The sequence below is a fragment of the Amblyomma mixtum genome, chromosome 7, assembly GCF_055824585.1.
Source record: "Amblyomma mixtum isolate Tamu chromosome 7, ASM5582458v1, whole genome shotgun sequence".
Taxonomy (NCBI): Eukaryota; Metazoa; Arthropoda; class Arachnida; order Ixodida; family Ixodidae; genus Amblyomma; species Amblyomma mixtum.
The window spans coordinates 58,951,577-58,969,257 of NC_143018.1; the positions used below are offsets into that span (position 1 = coordinate 58,951,577).

The window sequence follows — 17,681 nt, forward strand, 5'->3', positions numbered from 1 at the left end:
GCTTCAAATAAGGTTCCAGGCTTAAGTATCTGCGAACAACTGAAGTGTCCGTTTTCTAAGAGGTTATCAATTTAGGAAATACGCCCATCGCCACGATATGCGAATTTCAAGGAGCAAATATTTTGCTATCTCCTTCTAATGGACCCCAAATAAAGAAATTCAGTAGAAGAAATCCAATATAAAGAAACAAGCCATGGTTCCCATTGATGCTGCTGCTAAGAGCACGCGCACTTCAGTTTGTTCAAATCGCGATCTTGGGCCTGGCCCTCTTCTACTGCATGAAATTGGCTGTGCTCTGTGTTAAAGCGAGAATGTGGGGTTACGTTTGTGCAACTGCTAATCCGAAAATTTGTTCTTTCGCCCACGTTCCCTTTTTTACACAAAGTTGCCGAAGGTTGTGCCACGGTTTCCAGTTTCAATTCTTCGCAAATGTTCGAATGCAAGAAAAGGAAACACGGCATATATTTCCGCAAGTAACTGTTGGATACCTTTCCGAATCTTCTAAAAACGGGTTGCGGTGTTCAGAAGGAAAAAAATTTAATGCTGTAAGGAGGGAGAATTTCTTGATCCTGAGCCCAAATCTTCAATTGCTTGCAGGTAATCGGACCTGACTCATTGTCACCGACTCGCTGGCATTTCTGAAGGTTTCGTAGCACAATTCACGCTCCGCAGTCAGGGCATGGAGCCGCGGCCTTCATGATGATCGTGGTGGCGCTCCTACTGTTCTTCATGCATCGGCGCACTCAAGCTTTCTGGAGAGATTCGGTTGGGGTGGAACCGGTCATGCTCCTTCTGGCTGATGCTGTGCGCCGTAATGGCGACACTAATCATGTGCACTACTCGGAGCCAGTCGGAACACCTGCCGGCAGAAAATTCTTATAAAAATACACGAAGGCACAGAACCCGCTCAGTCACAGCCACTAATTGCATCAGCCATGATTTTCGCGCAAAACAACATATTGAGACCATTTGCGCTAAAGCACACGCGTAGGCCCAGTCAGAACACTAAAACATCTCCAAAATCACCGCTGCATCCCAGAACAGAGGTATTCTGCTGGTTATCGGGACTTGCTGATCTCCGTCTTTGCAGCACTTCGCAGCACTTCGGCGCCACCATTGCTGTTCTTCTTGACAGTTGCAAGCCGAAAATTTGCCCCCCCCCCGCCCTTCCCCCCCACACACACACACGCTCACAATGGGAACACAACACCCAGCAGACAACACCAAGGGCTAGGTGCCAATGCACCTCTCGTCCACAATCACAGCAGCAGCCATAATTTCAGCAGCAATGACTGCACTCATGAACACACCGTGGGACTACCTCTAACTGTACATCAGCCATGGCCTCAAACACGCACCCTTACGAATATCACTTTAAGAGCGCGGCATTCTTGCTCTTCTTGATGTTCTTGCTGCACTCTGCATGCCCACACCACATGCACAACTCGAACACAACACCCCACAGACAACGTGTGCTAATCGCCAGCGCATCGATCCTCCACCATCACACCAGCAATGATTACAGCTGCCATGACGACTACACTTCATGTATATCAGCCATAATCGAAAGTGCCCAAAGCAGCCTTACAAACACCACTCCTGCATCAAAAAGGCGGTCATTCCTGCTGTTGTTCATGCACCGGTGATTTTCGGCTTTGCAGCACCTTCGCTGAATCGCACTATTCACGTTTCAGCGGTTGCAAGGGAACATTCCGGGGACCCTCTGCACCCACACCCTATGCGGAATGGGAAACAACACCCAGCAGACAAGAACGTGTCACTAGGCACCAATGCACTCATTCTCCACAATCAGAGTATCCATAATTACAGCTGCCGTGACAAGTACGCCCATAACCTAGCTAAAGCTGTGCTCTAGACACCAGGACTTCTAAACTGCTCACTCACAGCAACAGTCATTATAGCTGTCATACCGACTGCCACTATGCGCTCTATAAAACCATCTTTAGCTAGCGCATATCACCTGCACTTAGTAAAACTCCGAAGGGCCCTGACGACACACCACAGATTATGTAACGCCCTAAGCATGGGCGCGACAGCATGGGCGCGAAAGATTGCAACGCTGAATGCTAAAGAACCACAAACACTGGCACTAGGATACTGCAGCACAGCAGCACTGCAGTGCACCCGTAGAGTCGAAGTTTAGCAACAAAGCTTTGAACATGGGGTGCAAAATGGAATTTGTAAGGGTGGGCGTAAGCTCATTTGAACAGAAAGAACGCTAAGAAACAGCACGGACAGACCAACGATGGTGACGTCTATTGCAGGCATACATTTACCTGACATGGGGCGCCAGAAAGAGTCACTGATGACAGGTTATGAAGTCTTGTCTCAGCGGCTGCCTTCATTAGGAGTGATTCGACAACAGACCCGTGGGGACTCCGTCCAGACGTATGCACCGAGGGCAGAGCGAGAAGAGCCGAGACTCTCTAGACGTACTGCCAAGAAGACTCGAAGTAAGCAGCTCAAACAGCATGGAGTAGAGGTGGCTGCTTCGTTGACGAAGTGTGCTGCCTGAAGCGGGGACAAGACGCTGCCTAATACCCTGGAAGAACTAACAAGTGAGTGCAGCCGAGAACTGCCCACTTTAAGATCTTAAAGTGGAAGCTAGCATGTGCTACATAGCCTTGTACAAAAAAGAGTGTGCTCTGGATAGATAGGGGAGGATTGTGAAAGTAGCGTGCAATATGTTTCGAAATAGTCAGGGCATTGCAATAGTGAGAGAACTAAGTCGCTAATAAGGTGTGGATCATGATGTTATCCGCTACGATCGCTTTGAAGTTGTCTGGATACTCATTTAGACGTCAGCTATGTGCACAACGATGTAGGAGTGCAATATGGGGGGTCTTTACGGCGACCGGGCATGTTTAAAAGCAGGTGTCAATGCTTGTGTAGCATTCATTAAAATGTAAGGTGGTGGACGTAGGAGTGTGCTCGGCTCAGTATTTGCGGCGCAGGTCGCACTTTTATGAATGTGAGACATTTTTTAGTTCCGTCTTACTAGGCAGTCCGTAGAAGAGTGAGGAAGGTAGAAATAGGCGCTTGAAAACCTTGCTAACCCTTCCATTGCTATGATCACTTCATGGCCACTTTTGTCGCTACACAACTTGCCCTGGTATCATGGAAACATTAATTTCTGGGATTTTAAGCGCCATTGCCATGTTAACTGACAGCTGGAAAAAGCTTATTTATGATACAGATATTTTGATGGTCAGCAAATTCCGTGCCCTGCCCCGAAGTTTGATTATGAAAAGTTGTTTTGGTCTAGACTTTAGGGGCGGGATAATTTAAAGTTAAGCTGTTCCAACCACGAGTTTAACTTTCGCTTCCGAAGAAGCAAACGCATAACAAGAAAAGTGTAGAATCGATTTATAATAAAAACAGGTGCATGGCGGTTTATCAGAGCTTCATAAAGTCATGATAGAATACGGCACTAAATAAGAACCGCACGGATGCTGAATCAAAGCCCTCAATTTGTTGCAGGCTGCCTACATGCCACACTGTCACCACTTCTGGTCATGCCTTGAAGGCCGCCTCAACGCTGCTGCCTCTCCGGATATCTCCGAAGCCTGGTCTGTACGCCCAGATTGTGCGGTCTGAAAATCCTCGCAGGCAAGATCAGTTTACGCCTCTCAACATGGCGGCCGCGGAATTCTCTTTACGTACAGTGCTCTAGTCGGCACTCCTTTTGTCCTTCATGCGCGGGAAAACGCCTTTTCAACACATTCGCCTGCACGACACCACTTCAGTTCCTGTTGCATGCGCCCTTGCGCCGCATATAGGCACCTAATCTACACTAACAATGTCACAACACCTACTGATAAAGAATACGAGGCACTAAACAGCACCAAACATCTACATCCCATCACTACAAGAGTAATGGTATCATTCGAAAAGACTACCGCCCATCTACCTACATATACAATCCATGCAATCGCGACCACATTGATCACTGCTGCCATGACGACTACACGCATAACGACACCACTAGTTCAGCTGTCGCTATAATACAGGAAGTTACTCCTTCTTCACCATGAAAACGACGGTTTACAACCCCGGAAACCCTCCTCTCATTACACAAGCTCACTAACCGAAGCAAGCGCCAACATTACACAAAGTAAAGCCATCTGAAAATCCGCGTCACAATCGCGATCAAGTGTCAAGTGCTACAGTGAGACCTTCGCTATCGATAGCTAGCAGATGGGCAACAAATAGGAAGGCCAGCATCAAGAGCTTCAAAGAGCGCAGCAGAACCACAACCTTTGAACAACTGAAGATAAAGGAACAAGAAGACAGTAAGTTGACATTGAAGTGCCATGGATGCAAATAACCAGTCGAGGACAGTTGCACTGATCGCAGAACATAAGGATCCACGACCAAAACGCAAGCCACAAACTGCACTTCTGTCTTTTACTACGGTACTAGAATGAAACGCAAAAAACGAGTCCCTGACGACGATTAGGAGAATATTCATTGCATCAAATATGTTCGATGCTATTATCCTGAAGGCCATGGCTTTAGTACGCTGAGTCGGATGGAAACCCGCGGAATGCATGATGAACGCCTCCTCAGGCGTCGATGCGCAGCGTCTGTTCGAATGCGACCTTGCAAGATTGCGCAAATAGACTTCCTTGGTGCCCACAGCGGAATTCCTACTGTGTTTTTTTATGCTGGCAATGAAGCAAATCGCGCAGTCCGTGCGGCGGCGCCGGTGATTGCTCGTGCTTGGCCTGTTGGCGATCCTGACGCTTCACACTCGCCACAGGCACCATCAAAGCGTCACATGGACACACTGGTCCACAAAAACCACGCCAAATCGAACAGCTACAGGGAAATGTCACAGACCATTATCAACAAACAGAACATAGACACAAGTAAAGACGCGACTGGTGATTCTGCCAGTTCCCTCGGTTGCTCGAACAAAGCTCTAAGAAAGCCCCACAGCAGTGCTCGCGAACAAGCATTCATTATAGCGAACGCAGCAACGAAAACATGTGGATGTCAATACAACATAGACCCCCGCTACCGTGAGACACAACAGGGCTAACACCTCACAGTCAGGACGCCTGTCACTGGAACCACTGCAGAATGCACAACCACACTCAGTTGAAACGCTGTTATCACAACGGCGACACTATGGGGCTATTAGTACTGTCGACTCAATTTTTAGGCAGCAATGAGATCTGTGTTTGCGACATACGTGAAAGAGGGAGAGAGAGAGAGAGGGGCGGACGGATGAGACTAGAGACACTAGGGGGAGAAGATGGCCGCAGATGTGATAGGACAGGGAGGGATATAGGAACTTTGGCCTGCTAAGGACGCGGTACTTTGGCGCCAGTGCATCCAAGCCGTCAAGAAACGCCGTAAACCCAAATCTAAGTTATTTCACATAGTAATGCTACTACCATTACAAGGACGAGGACTAACATTCGAGGCACAACGGCAACAGTGGCGCAAAATGGGAAGCACCCGCGACCAGGAGCATGGAACTGACGACGGGGTTCGCACCACGGACTGTCTCAATGCGGCCCTTACAAGCATCACCATGGCCTGCGATACCAGCTAGAATGCAACATGGTGAGTTCTTATGCCTTCTGGCTCATTTCTTTTATCGCAAAGTAGAAACTTATGTTAAAAGAAATATGGTCCAGAAAGCTTCTGTGGCGGCGGCCTGACACTTAAGCAGTGTTCCAAAATTACTGACAAGGAACCAGTGTCGCAACTTTGCGTTACTTATTTTCCTTCATGGTCGCACATGTGTCAGAATCGAATATTAGATACGGACGGAGAGACTCGACTGAAATGCAAATAAAAATTCGGCAGAGATACTTAAGAAAGTGAGAATGCGAAAGCTTATGTAGAATTGCACAAGGCAGATGAACAGGTGTTCAGCATGCTTCCTGCGCTGCTGGGTCAGTGACAGCGGAACAATCGCGAAGCGCATTTATAGCTTGATTGCACTGTGTCATCCCCTGGTGTCCTAGAATAAAGCACCCTGCGCATGTTGACATAGAACGATGATGCAAGAAATACCAAGGTTGCGACAGAGGTAGGTGAAAGTCTTGATCCACATGTCCAAGTAATGAATGGAGGCCATGCACATGTGCGTTGGCCATGATGACGTGGTACTGAAATGAAATTGGGTGCCGCCTCATTAGATGTTCTGATATCCTACGAATGTCGTTTCATAGACGGCGGATGCCGGCTTTTAAGATTATGGGACATAGGATGTCGCATTAAAACATCAGATGATTACAAGCACGGCGTCTCTGCAGGTTATCGGTCCAGGCCACCTGGTGGACATTTGCCGCAGATGGCTACTGCATCTTCCTGGAGTCAAGGCGTCTTGGCGTGGCGCTTTCCTAGCCATGTCTGCTTCGCCGCGTTTATCTGGGCGAAATCTGCGCATCCGGGAGGAATGTGCAGCGTCGCATCCAGGCAGCGACTGAAGTCACCGCCTGCCCGCTGTACAGATCATCGTTTAGCTTTATAAACGGTGGTACAGATCATCGGCAGCAACCCGGTTCCTTTTGAGAATGGCGGCCATCTCTTCAAGCTACGCTTCAACACAGAACACGACATGGCCCTAACCAAAGCAAGCACAAATGAAGACAGCACAACGGAATCGGCACATGTTGAGAACGACCTGCTTTCTGCAATACAGCGAAAACTTCGCAACAGAAACACACGAAAGCAGAGCCTCGACAAGACATGACGAGGACAGGAAACGTCCAAAGAGAACTTCGTTGACCTTTGGCCAACAGCATCAACAGAACCTGGAACACGTTGGTTGCCAACACTGCTGGTAGCACGACACAAGCGATAATCGAAGCTTCCTTTTTGTGCGATTCCTCAACACTAATGACCGCACCATGGACCCGATCGAGGCCGACCCTTGATGCTGATAACCTTGGACGTAGTACCGGTGAGCACAGCATTCGTTCGTCATTTTGGCAAAGCGGTAAAATAGCTAATGACCCGGACCTAATCGCAAGCTTTTTGTCGGAATCCCTTTACGAGCTTGTATCCTGGCGCAGTAAAAACGCACCCATAGAGTGTGCTAGCGATAGCACCAAGCATAGAAAATTCATCATGTTCTGGTAATGTATACTATCCAATACGGGCCTGTTCATAAGAGATCGGGAGAATACATGGCAAAGTGTACGAGAACGCCTTCATTTTTAGAAGCTCAGGTAGCAATAACTGTGAAGTACGATGTTTCTATATACAGGTGTTATTGAGACAAACATTTCCAGCATTGATATTTCACCGATGCTTTTTAGATTAAAAATTGGGGGGCACTTTGACGATCTAAAGTGCGCGGGCTGGAATCCTTTCTACGCAACTTTGCTGAAACATTCAGGGGCACTTTGACGAACTAAAGTGGGCGGGCCGAAGGACTTTCTACGCAACTTTGCTGACGCTTTCTAGGTTTGCATTTAAGCTTGCCAGCGCAATTATGCTCCACCGGAGAATCGGGAGAGCTCGTGCAGGTATCCGTCGCATCTGACTACTGCAAGGCGTCTGGCTAGAGAGCAGCGCGCGCGACAGTGGCGCCATCTTAGCGCATGCGCAGTTATCCACCAATGAAACGACGGCCGTAGGCACACACTAGGCTGCTATGGGGTGACCTGGATTGGCTTAGTCTTTACTAATTAGTAATGGCCCATGACTAACCACTCTTGATTGCTTGAAAATTAGCTAGTCTTGATTGGTTAATGACATTGTAATCATGACAAATTAGTTGATCATTGGTTAATGTCTGGTTTGTCATGACTTAGTTATGACTTTCACTACAGATGTAACGGTCGGACGGACAGTCAAGGCCGCGAGCATGAGCCATGAAAGGCTTTCGCTTAATAGTAATTAATAACGCTATTGAACAAGCTATGAAGTCAAAAGCTTTTTTTCGGGTGTGCCATTGGTCAGTGCTGCATCTAGCGAATTTCGCTAGCAGCTGCTGACGTTTACCGGTGACTGGTAACCAGAATGAATGGCGCAAACCTCTCTTAATAAGGTCAGTCTTCGCCGTTATTGATTAAATGCTTAATTTTTTTAACGTAAAGGTCCACCTCTTCCCTCCATGCAGCTTTGGGTTAAAATTTACGAGGGATCTAGCAGAATGAAGATCGTATCAGTGACCAACAGAGTGATAAAGCAGCGTTATTTTTTTACAGTTGGCTGCCATCGGTACTTTTTCTATTCAAAACAGTACAGTACGCACGGATCAAGCACGCAGCGTATTGTGATTTCATAATAATGCGCCATTTCATAAGAACACGCTTACTCGCTGGGTGGAGTCAGCACTGAATAACTCTAGAAGGCTCACCAAGGTTTGTTTTCGGAATGATTTTCTTACTGTGATCGACACAACAGTGGCACTCGGCGAAGATGACGGCATTGTCTGTGTGAAGCCTCGGCAACGTATGAGGCTCTTCATCCGCCCACCACCACCCCCGCAGTCCACATCCCCATCGCACCTCTGCCCACCTAAACCGCCCAGACCCACCCTCCACCATAAAATCACTCGACTCTGCCCTCCAGGAGCGCTACCCACCTTCAACCCAACTGCCCCATAGCCCTCAGGGCCTCCACCTGAAGCTCACACAGCAACGGGAGCAAAGATGCGACTGCGAAATCCAATTGAGAGACGCAGTTTGAAAGCCAGGTGATCTCCAGAAGCACTACCCACCAGCTAACCCCTCCGTCTACCCACCCATCCCCCAATCTCCACTCTTCAGAAGCGTCCCCGATCGCTGCTCTTCTGCGGCCTCAGCTAGGTGCTCGTCTTCCCCGGGCGTCCTTCTTACCTTCCTCAGCCCTGAGCGGCTGCGTAATCTTGGCGTCGACATCCCCGTCGAGTGGTTCCCGTCTATGGCGTACAACTCGCAAAGCGATCCGTTTTTTACTAGACGATTCCTAGCACTCCTACTATCTTGTTACATCACATGGCTTAAACGCTTCTACGGCGACCTCATTGAAATGCACAGCGATGCAGAAAGGTATGCGTTCTGTGAGTCGTCAAAGAATTCAAAGCCTACTTAGGCGTATTGAAGCTCCTCAGTATGCATCAATCTCGCCAGCGCGCAAAATTACGCTCAGTGTTCGGCTACAAACCAGCGTCGCAGCCGAGCGCTGATAAATACTGGCCTTGCTGCTGAATATGCCATGGCACCTGTGCTCAAAGGTTCTCAGTTAGTTGCTTTGTGGCGCATGCATTACGTAACCTAATGACAACTCACACATCGCTGTCTCGCAACTCAAGTGCGGCTAGGACTGGTGTGTGCCTCTCAAGCTGCGGAAAAGTACAACGAAGGCTGTTGCTGACGCGTGCGCCGTCCTGGTGACGGCGCAGCGTACGAACAAAGCGGGGGAGGGGGGGGGGGAATTCGTTAACATGAGTTTAGGTGGGTGGCGCTACTGGAAGGCTAAGAAAGGATGCAGAGGCATGTGGCGGTTCTGGAGGGCAGCTGGCTTTCCCGCTAAGTCTTGGAATTTCGTCTTTGCTTGTTCCTTCCTTTGGTGTGCGAGCCTACATTTAGTGGAGGCCTTGAGCATAGTGAAGGTAAGAAGGACTAAATGGTAAAGCAGAATGATGGATGGCTCCTATGGAAGGCGGCGGTTGGTGGGTTGCTAGGCACCTAGCTAGGGCAGTAAATTGAGGAATACGGCTTGTGTGGCGCGCTTCTTGAATATGGAGGCTTCACTTTCTTAGGCTACAGACAGACGGCGCCGTTTTCTCAATGCAAAACTAGCGCTCCTTACGTAGTAAAAGAATCTGCTAAAGGTGCGAGATTTTTCCTGCCCAGAAGTCCAGGTCCAATGCACTCCCGGAGCCTGCATTCAATTTAGCACTTGTCTGAATTCATGGAGTTATTTCCGAATAACCGTTCACTAGCACTGTAAACGCTTCATATTGCTGATCTCTAACCAATAAAATTTATGCTCACACTTAATAGAAGTTAAGAAAGGTGGCAGGCCCTGACGCTCAGCTTGGACACGCATAAGCAAAATTGGTCAATACTGAAGCCTACGCAAACTACCTGATCCCAAAGGATGCTGGCTGATTCGTTGCCTTGTAGGTTAAAATCACCTCTAATTTGATTGAAGAAATAGTTTCCCCAGCTCTCTACTCCACATAGTGTTTGGGCTATGATGGGTTTTGTAATGTAAGGTTCCAGATATTAAACCTGAGATTTTTTTTAAACCTGCTTTGACATTGTACATCCAAGGGCGTGTTTTGCTACTGCTTGAGTATTCGCTCGTGAGCCTTTACGTAAGAAAGATTGCGGTCTGGTCAACACATTTCGTGAACTGCCCGCGTTCTTTTCTGCAGGCCTTCGTGCACCAAGGACTGCCTAGCAGCGTGGTCCACATCACCTCTGGCGTGGCAAGGAGGAACAGCTGCTGGACATGTAGGGCCACATCTTCAGATATCCCGACAGAAGACCTAGATCCAAGGGACTAATCCTAGGCTCCCAGAGCGGCACTCCCCCCGTTCTTCATGCTGGCCTCTCAGCCATTAAAAGTGAGCACTGGGGCTCTTTCTCATACCGGCGGTCTGGTACCCGCTACCCACCATACACAAGCACCGGCCAGTTCGTCTGATAAACCAACCACAAGCTCTGAGGCACAGAAAAGCCACTCCACGAAGTCACAAAAACATGGCGACCGCAGCAATACACGAAGAACAACGACAATACGAAAGATAAGAGAACAAGTGAAAACAAAGAAAAATTAAGACTCGAAACAATGTCAGAACGTCACAAGCAACAGCAATGTCGTTAAGCATCAACATGATATATCACACAACAAATTTTACAAGCACAGCCTGGAAAAACGCCAAAGCGTCCCATGGCGCAGTGACGAATAGGAAGGAGGACCATATTAGCGACGCCCATATATTTGAAACTCTGGTTTTACACCCAACCGTAAACCCCTTCGATCGCCGGTATCACCTTACTTTTGGAGGAGTATGGCCAGAGCAGGCGCTGGGTTATCGGCCCCAGTTACTAGTATTGCTGATACGGGTGGGACTACTTTTCTGCAGGTCCCCGCACTGAGTATTGATGAGGGTCCTATTGGCGGTTACAATCAGCGGGGTGTCTTGATGCCGTGGATGACTGGACAACCGTTGGAGAAAACAGCGGTGCCGCTACTACTCATCAGGCGTTTTGGTTTTTTTTTCGACGCATTCTATTTTCTGCTCATGCGAGCGGTAAGAGGCTCCAAGCGGTGGTGCAATTTCTCATGCCGGTGGCAGCGAGCATCTACTAGACACCTCTAGTCCACCATAAGCTGTAAGAAGAGCATAATGTTCTTGGGAGACCAAAGCCGCGACATTTCACAAATGAGCAAGAAGTACTGGAACAAGTGTGACAATCTTAGAACACAGCGCTCTCGACAGCCACTAACACGAGACGCAACCACTGCCAAAAAAGATAGTCTTGAAAATAGCCGCCACCTCTACCATCGCAGGCGTTTTTGCTACCAGGACATCAAAACGACCAAATATCTAACACCAATACAACACTAACGAAGCAGCGGCATCGGTAACAGGGAAATATACACCTGGTTCATAGAATGACATCAGCTATACGAACAGCACTTATAAATTACAATCGCGAAGACTGCGGACACCCGGAAGACCACTGCTACAACACGGACGTCCTGTGTACTGCGAACAGTCATCACCCTGGTACGGAGCCGTCCAGAGCCGTCGATTCCACTGGACAAGGCGACTTGGTACGTGTAAATGCACCCAGCCAACTTAGCATATGGAAGCTACGACCTTAATAGATTAAACATAACTCGAAGCTTTTCTGAAGGTTCCGTCGTTTATTGACTCGGAAAAAATTACGAGGAACTTTAGCGGCTAAAGTGCTGAAAGGCGAAAGCCTGAGTGCTGCATTCTGCTACGCGATTGTTCACTTCACATTTTGTTGGTGCATTAATTAACTGCCAATTAATAACACTCAAGCTTCGCCTTTAGGAGTGGAACGCGACAGCGTGTTGTAGCGCTGCCACTGAGTCCATTGAACGCCACCACCCGTTCGGCGCGACGCCTTGCCCTTTGAACGCAACGCTTTTTAAGGAAAGTAAATGGCGCAGTAATTCTCTGTCGTCTCGGTGGCACCTGAGCCGCACTGTACAGGAAGGGAGGAAGTGGAGTGAAAGAAGAAAGAGGGGCCGTAGTAAAGAAAATGAAAATTGTATTTGAGGAAAGGAAATTACGCATTAACTGTCCGCATATCTCAGTAGACACTAGTCGAAAATTGTATTTGACGAAAGAAAGTTGCGCAGTAACTGTGTCACATAATTCGGTGGACACCCGTCAAAATTGGCGCGTGGTGACATCACGACAATTTGGACCAATCTGAAACGCGGACAAATACGCCTTGCTCGTCAGTATGTTGGTTTTTGAAGAAAGGAAATGTATCTGTCTCGCATAGCCAACCCTGATTACGTGTCTTTACGTAGAGATAATTCACTTAAAGTTAAAGAATACAGGTGCCGGACTGACCTTTTTAAAATGTCTTTTTTCCCCAAAACGGTTTCGGAATGGAACAAGCTGCCTGAGGAAGTAGTGTCCATATTATCAAATGATTCATTTTCTTCCATGCTGTGACATTTTTTTGTGTATAATAATTCCGTGTTCTTTCTATCTCATTGTTATCTTTTTTTTTGTAACCACCTGCACGCGGTGGCATTTGTGTACTTTTTCTTCTACCCCCCCACTGTAATGCCAGCCAATGGCGCTGTGGGTATGATGATAAATAAATAAATAAATAAATAAATAAATATCTCGGTGCACTCCTGAACCTCACCGTAACGGGAAGGGAGGAAGATGGGAGTGGACGAAGACACCGTATTCACTAGACGCATCTTTGTTCATTCCAAACCATCGAGCTGGCATGGCCGAGTGGTAGCGTGCTCGACTCGTACTCCGGAGACCGGGGTTCGATTCCCAAGCTCGGCCAATTTCTTACTCGGTTTATTTATTTATCTGGTCTGACTAGAAAGGTTAATTGGACTAATTGGTGAAGTAAGCAATTAACTAAACTCAAACTTACTTGGAACATCACTATACGATCCCTTTAATTGGTTGCATGGTTAGTAACCAAAGTACAATTGGCCCCGTTTGAAATTCGCGCACTGTGACGTTACGACCGTTTCCACCAACTGAAAAGCGTGACATTTCTTGTCGACAGCTCCTGCTTACAACGACGAGGCATTAAAGGCTTCCTCCTTAAAACCCCTTTGCTCAGGTTCCCTTTTGAGTGCCGTTCACTGTCATAGGAGCAGAGAATGACTTTTACAAACGAAAAAAGTATCTTAGGTCATGAAGGCTTCAGTCTTCATGTTTACTGTTGGTAAAATAGTCGGCTTCACAACCTGATGTAATTCGATCTTTATATACAGCACTCGCTCTCACATCCTTGCCCCTGTGTTCACCTCTGAGGTGTTAAAATCATTTCGACCACAATTGCACGATGATCGCTCTTAGCGCTTGCCATTTTTTCTCTGACAGAACAGGAAACAGCATACAAGACGGTTCGAAAATAGCTTTCCTTTTGTTCCAGAGGCACCGGAGACGAAGTGTGACTACCTACAGTCATGGAGACAGTGTTATGACCGGGTACCCACCACTTTGCATAGAAGCCGCCACAACTGTTGTCGATCGGGGCCAACGCTGAACATCCCGTGGCTCCAGTGACACAGCCCTTGGAACTAAACTTCCGACTGTCGCCTCCGGTATCGCCACATTTCTTCTGGTGAGCGCACTGACACCCTCTCGCACTTGAAGCTGTTAAAGGGACAGTGAGGAGAGCACTATCAATATTTTTTTTATAGCAAAATCCGATAGTTCGGCATGTCATGGCTTTGTTGCCACTTGGCCGGCAGCGAAAGATGCATTTATTTCTAAGAAATTTGGATTCGAAGTTGAAAAAGTTTTTCCCGCCGCTCTGATTTAAACTTGGGATTCTCCTATGACGACACAGGACTAAGTGACGTGAAACATGACGTGAACATGACGTAACGCAGACTCCGTGATTTCTGGCGGCCAGCAGTGCGGCCTAGCAGCAGCCGAAATGAAAGCTACCGCCGGCCGCACGTTGAAGGCATCTATCGGCTATTGCGGCCGTCGCTACAGTCGCTTCGCTTACGTTTGCACTGGCGTTTTGCCACCGTTACGATGGATCTCGTTCTCGAAGTCGTCAACGAAGTTCTCGAAAATAGACACATTTAGCATACCGTGTACCTTGTTATCGCTAGCGGAATAGCGGGAGCCCGCCTAACGCCGGAGAGCAGGCGCTGATTGGTCCCGATGCTTCAGGCGCGCGCGTAGCTGCCGGGTGCGTGGCGCCATCTGGCGACGTCAAGGAGATTTGCGCATGCATTGGCTGCGCCTCAGTGATTTGTGGCTTCTCGGGTCCTAGAGTTGCAAGAACCATTGGTTCTAGCAACACTGCTTTGTCCTATGACGTCATGACGCTTGTACTTGCGAGTTTGGCCTGTGGCGGCGATACCTGTATTTTGGTTCTTGCTCTTTTCTGCGTTACAAGAGCTTTGTTGTCAGTATGAGTGGCGTTTTTGTAATCAGGAGCTGGTATTCTGTCGATACAAGCCAACTTCAATTTCTCCTCAGTGTCCCTTTAAGCGTACTGTCCTTGGTAATGAGTATATCTTGGAAAGCCTTACGGAAACCCAAATCGGAGGTCCTCATAAATGATGGCAGTGGTAGCATCGGCACAATAGATGCCCGAGAGCTTTGACACAAAGCCTGACTCTCCAGTCAGAGGGGAAATAAGGAATGGTGGCTGGCGAAACCCGAGTGAACGTGTTAGAAGTGATGACCAAGGTGTTAGGATTCATGATTCCTGATTTTGCCTTTGTTCGTGATCGGACCAGTGCACAAACATTTCTTACTCATCAGCAGATCTGGAACTTCAGGGGGTGGGCGGAGGCGCAGGTAGGCATCGCGTGCTGCAAGACGGTTGGAGCCACGCATAACTGCTTAGCAGGATGAAGCCGTAGCTTCTGCAACATTTTTCAGTAGGCTGGGAATCCTAGAGCGACACTGCGGCCGTTTGCTAGCTCTTAATGAGTTCTTGGGTTCTTACGGTGCCACTCGGTTAGGAGGTTGACATTCTGTTCTCGTTGACATTCTCATCCTATCCCAGAACTCAAGAAGCGGTAAGCAAGAAACGAAAGAGAAAAGGTGATTAAGGCTTAAGGCATCTTTGTCATTAGCTCGTGTAGCATGACGTCATGAAGGTTGACTGAACTACACCGCACGTAGAGTGGAAATATAAAAAAGTAAGAAAAGAAAATTGAATTCCAGATGAAAATTGAACCAGCGTCACCGGCGTGTGACATGACGCGGATGTATGACGCAAAATTTAGAGAGTGATGACGTCACACCCGAGCTGAGCCACAATCGCTGCAACGTGCGAGCAGGAGAGATAACAAATGATGGAAAGTTCCGCGGCGCAAAACCGCGTCCCCAAAGCGACGACGCTGGTTTGAGCATGAGATATCACAGATGCGGCCAAATCGCAGCGATGTCATCACTGCTTGATCTCAATGTGGCGGCAGTAGTCGCCAAAACATTCTCCAAAAAATTGACGAAGTGTTCGTCGTTCAGCGTTCCATGCGGTGTCATAACGTTTCTCTTTCCATACAGCTTACGTTTTAGTAAAAATGGAGTTAAGCATGCGAAAGGGGTTTGGATATGCCTGCTTTCTACGACTACGTTTTCCCATAAAGTACGGTTGCGCGCTAGGTTGAGAGAGGGGTTCGGACAGATGACATATGCACCCTCAGTTGCGTGCTCTAAGGCGCAGTTCAATTGTTCACCGAGATGTCGACAACTGAGAGCTACTGCACCCTTTCCTTTCCTCAAAACACATGTTTCCGCATTCCTCTACGTAAGCAGACTTAAATTCCCTCAGAATATTTGATCCGCGACTGTTCATTGCATTCTAAATAGCCTGCACGTGAGCGCGGGAGAAGGCTTTAAACGATGGCCACCCGCGGACCACGCAGGCAGTTCGTTGGAGACCGGTAGGCTGAAGCACATGCAAGAAATACTCGATTTTCGAGCCAACCTTGTCCACTTCATGATCAGTTCAGTCGACGCATGACCAGAGAAATGCGTTCTGAAAGCGGCATTTATTACTGCAAATGTAAGGCATCCTGCACTTTGAAGCAATTCATTCCACTGCTTTCCGCGGGATCCTTGATGGGCACCGCCTTGTGTGCCCATCCTAAAATTTTTGTTCTCCTATATGCCAGAGCAAACGGAACATCGTAAATTTCTGTGGATGCAAGGAAGTCCCTTGACATGAGTTTAAAATGACCGACAAATGGACTTAGGAGGAGATACTTCTCTTATGCTTTTTCAAAAAGATTTTTCTCCACAGTTACTTTGAAGTGCAAGCCATTTAGATCTGCGATGAACGCTTTTGTGGAATGCACTGAGAACGGCACAGAATAGGGACTGCATTCGTCCTTACTAAGCTACATTATTTCTAAATAGCCCCCCCCCCCCCTTGTCTATTTGTTGCAGGTCGTCCTAGAAACCACCGGGCCTACCTCTTCTCGTCAGGGTTCGAAGGCTGCCTCGTCGGCGCCGTCTGTGCGTGTGCCTCCGACGCATTGCTTCACACAGATGTACTACGATCTCCATATCTGAGGAGCCAAGCTCACATCCACACCTGGCGACACGGCGGCCACGTGATTTCCTGTGCGTGGTGATTTTGTCGGCACTCCTTTTGTTCTTCATGCTCGGGCAAACGCCTTTTCAACACATTCGCCCGAGCGGCACCATTAGAGTTCCTGTTGCCGAGCGCCATCCACCGGCGTTCCCCATAGAGGCGCCTAACGACACTCACAGCGCCAGCTCCGAAGGACAAACGTCTCCAAAGAACACCAACAGATCTACAGCCCATTCACTACACGAGTAACGACACCATTCCCGAAAAACAGACCTTACAGCCCATACACTACACAAAGTCACCATCCCAGCTGCACTACTGCTCAAAACGTCGGCCGCTAGACACCCACCTAGATACACAACCCGTGCAGTGACAGCTATATACTTCGTAAGTGGCGAGAGGCTACACCCGTAACCATACTACAAGGTTAACATCCATCCTGTCAGGCAGAACTGTGGCAGGGGAGGCTGTTCTTCCGCAGCAGGCGAAAATGACTGTCAGGCTGGAAGAGTTTGTCATCAGCGCTTTTGTTACAATTTCTTATGACGAGTACAGTTCGGGGCAGGTGAATAAAGGGCTAAAATATTGACCGAGCTATCCACTGCGACGCCTCATTGCCGATGTGCTGCTTTGGAACGCTAAACGTCGAATATTATAATTGATTCCTAAATACCTGTGCTTAGGTGCTGTAACTGAAATGTGTAAAATGCTTCTTACAAGTCAGGTCCCAGTGAAAATACTGCCTAATTTGTAGAGACCACTAGGTTATTGAATTTGCCACTGTGGCTTGCTAACTTTGCTAACTTTGTACCTGAAGCAAGCTGCCTGGCTACACAGCAGCTATAGGATTTCCTGTTCGTAGCGGTCTTGTCGGCACTCCTTTTGTTCTTCATGCTCGGGCGAACGCCTTTTCAACCCATTCGCCCATGCAACATCACTTCT

At 48.1% G+C, this 17,681-nt stretch overlaps 1 protein-coding gene across 6 annotated transcripts in view; it reads right to left on the reverse strand.

Annotated features, from left to right (window-relative positions):
• The window catches only part of LOC149336191 (uncharacterized), a 416,214-nt gene that overhangs the window by 98,414 nt on the left and 300,119 nt on the right, over positions 1-17,681 (reverse strand). The window lies entirely within an intron of this gene.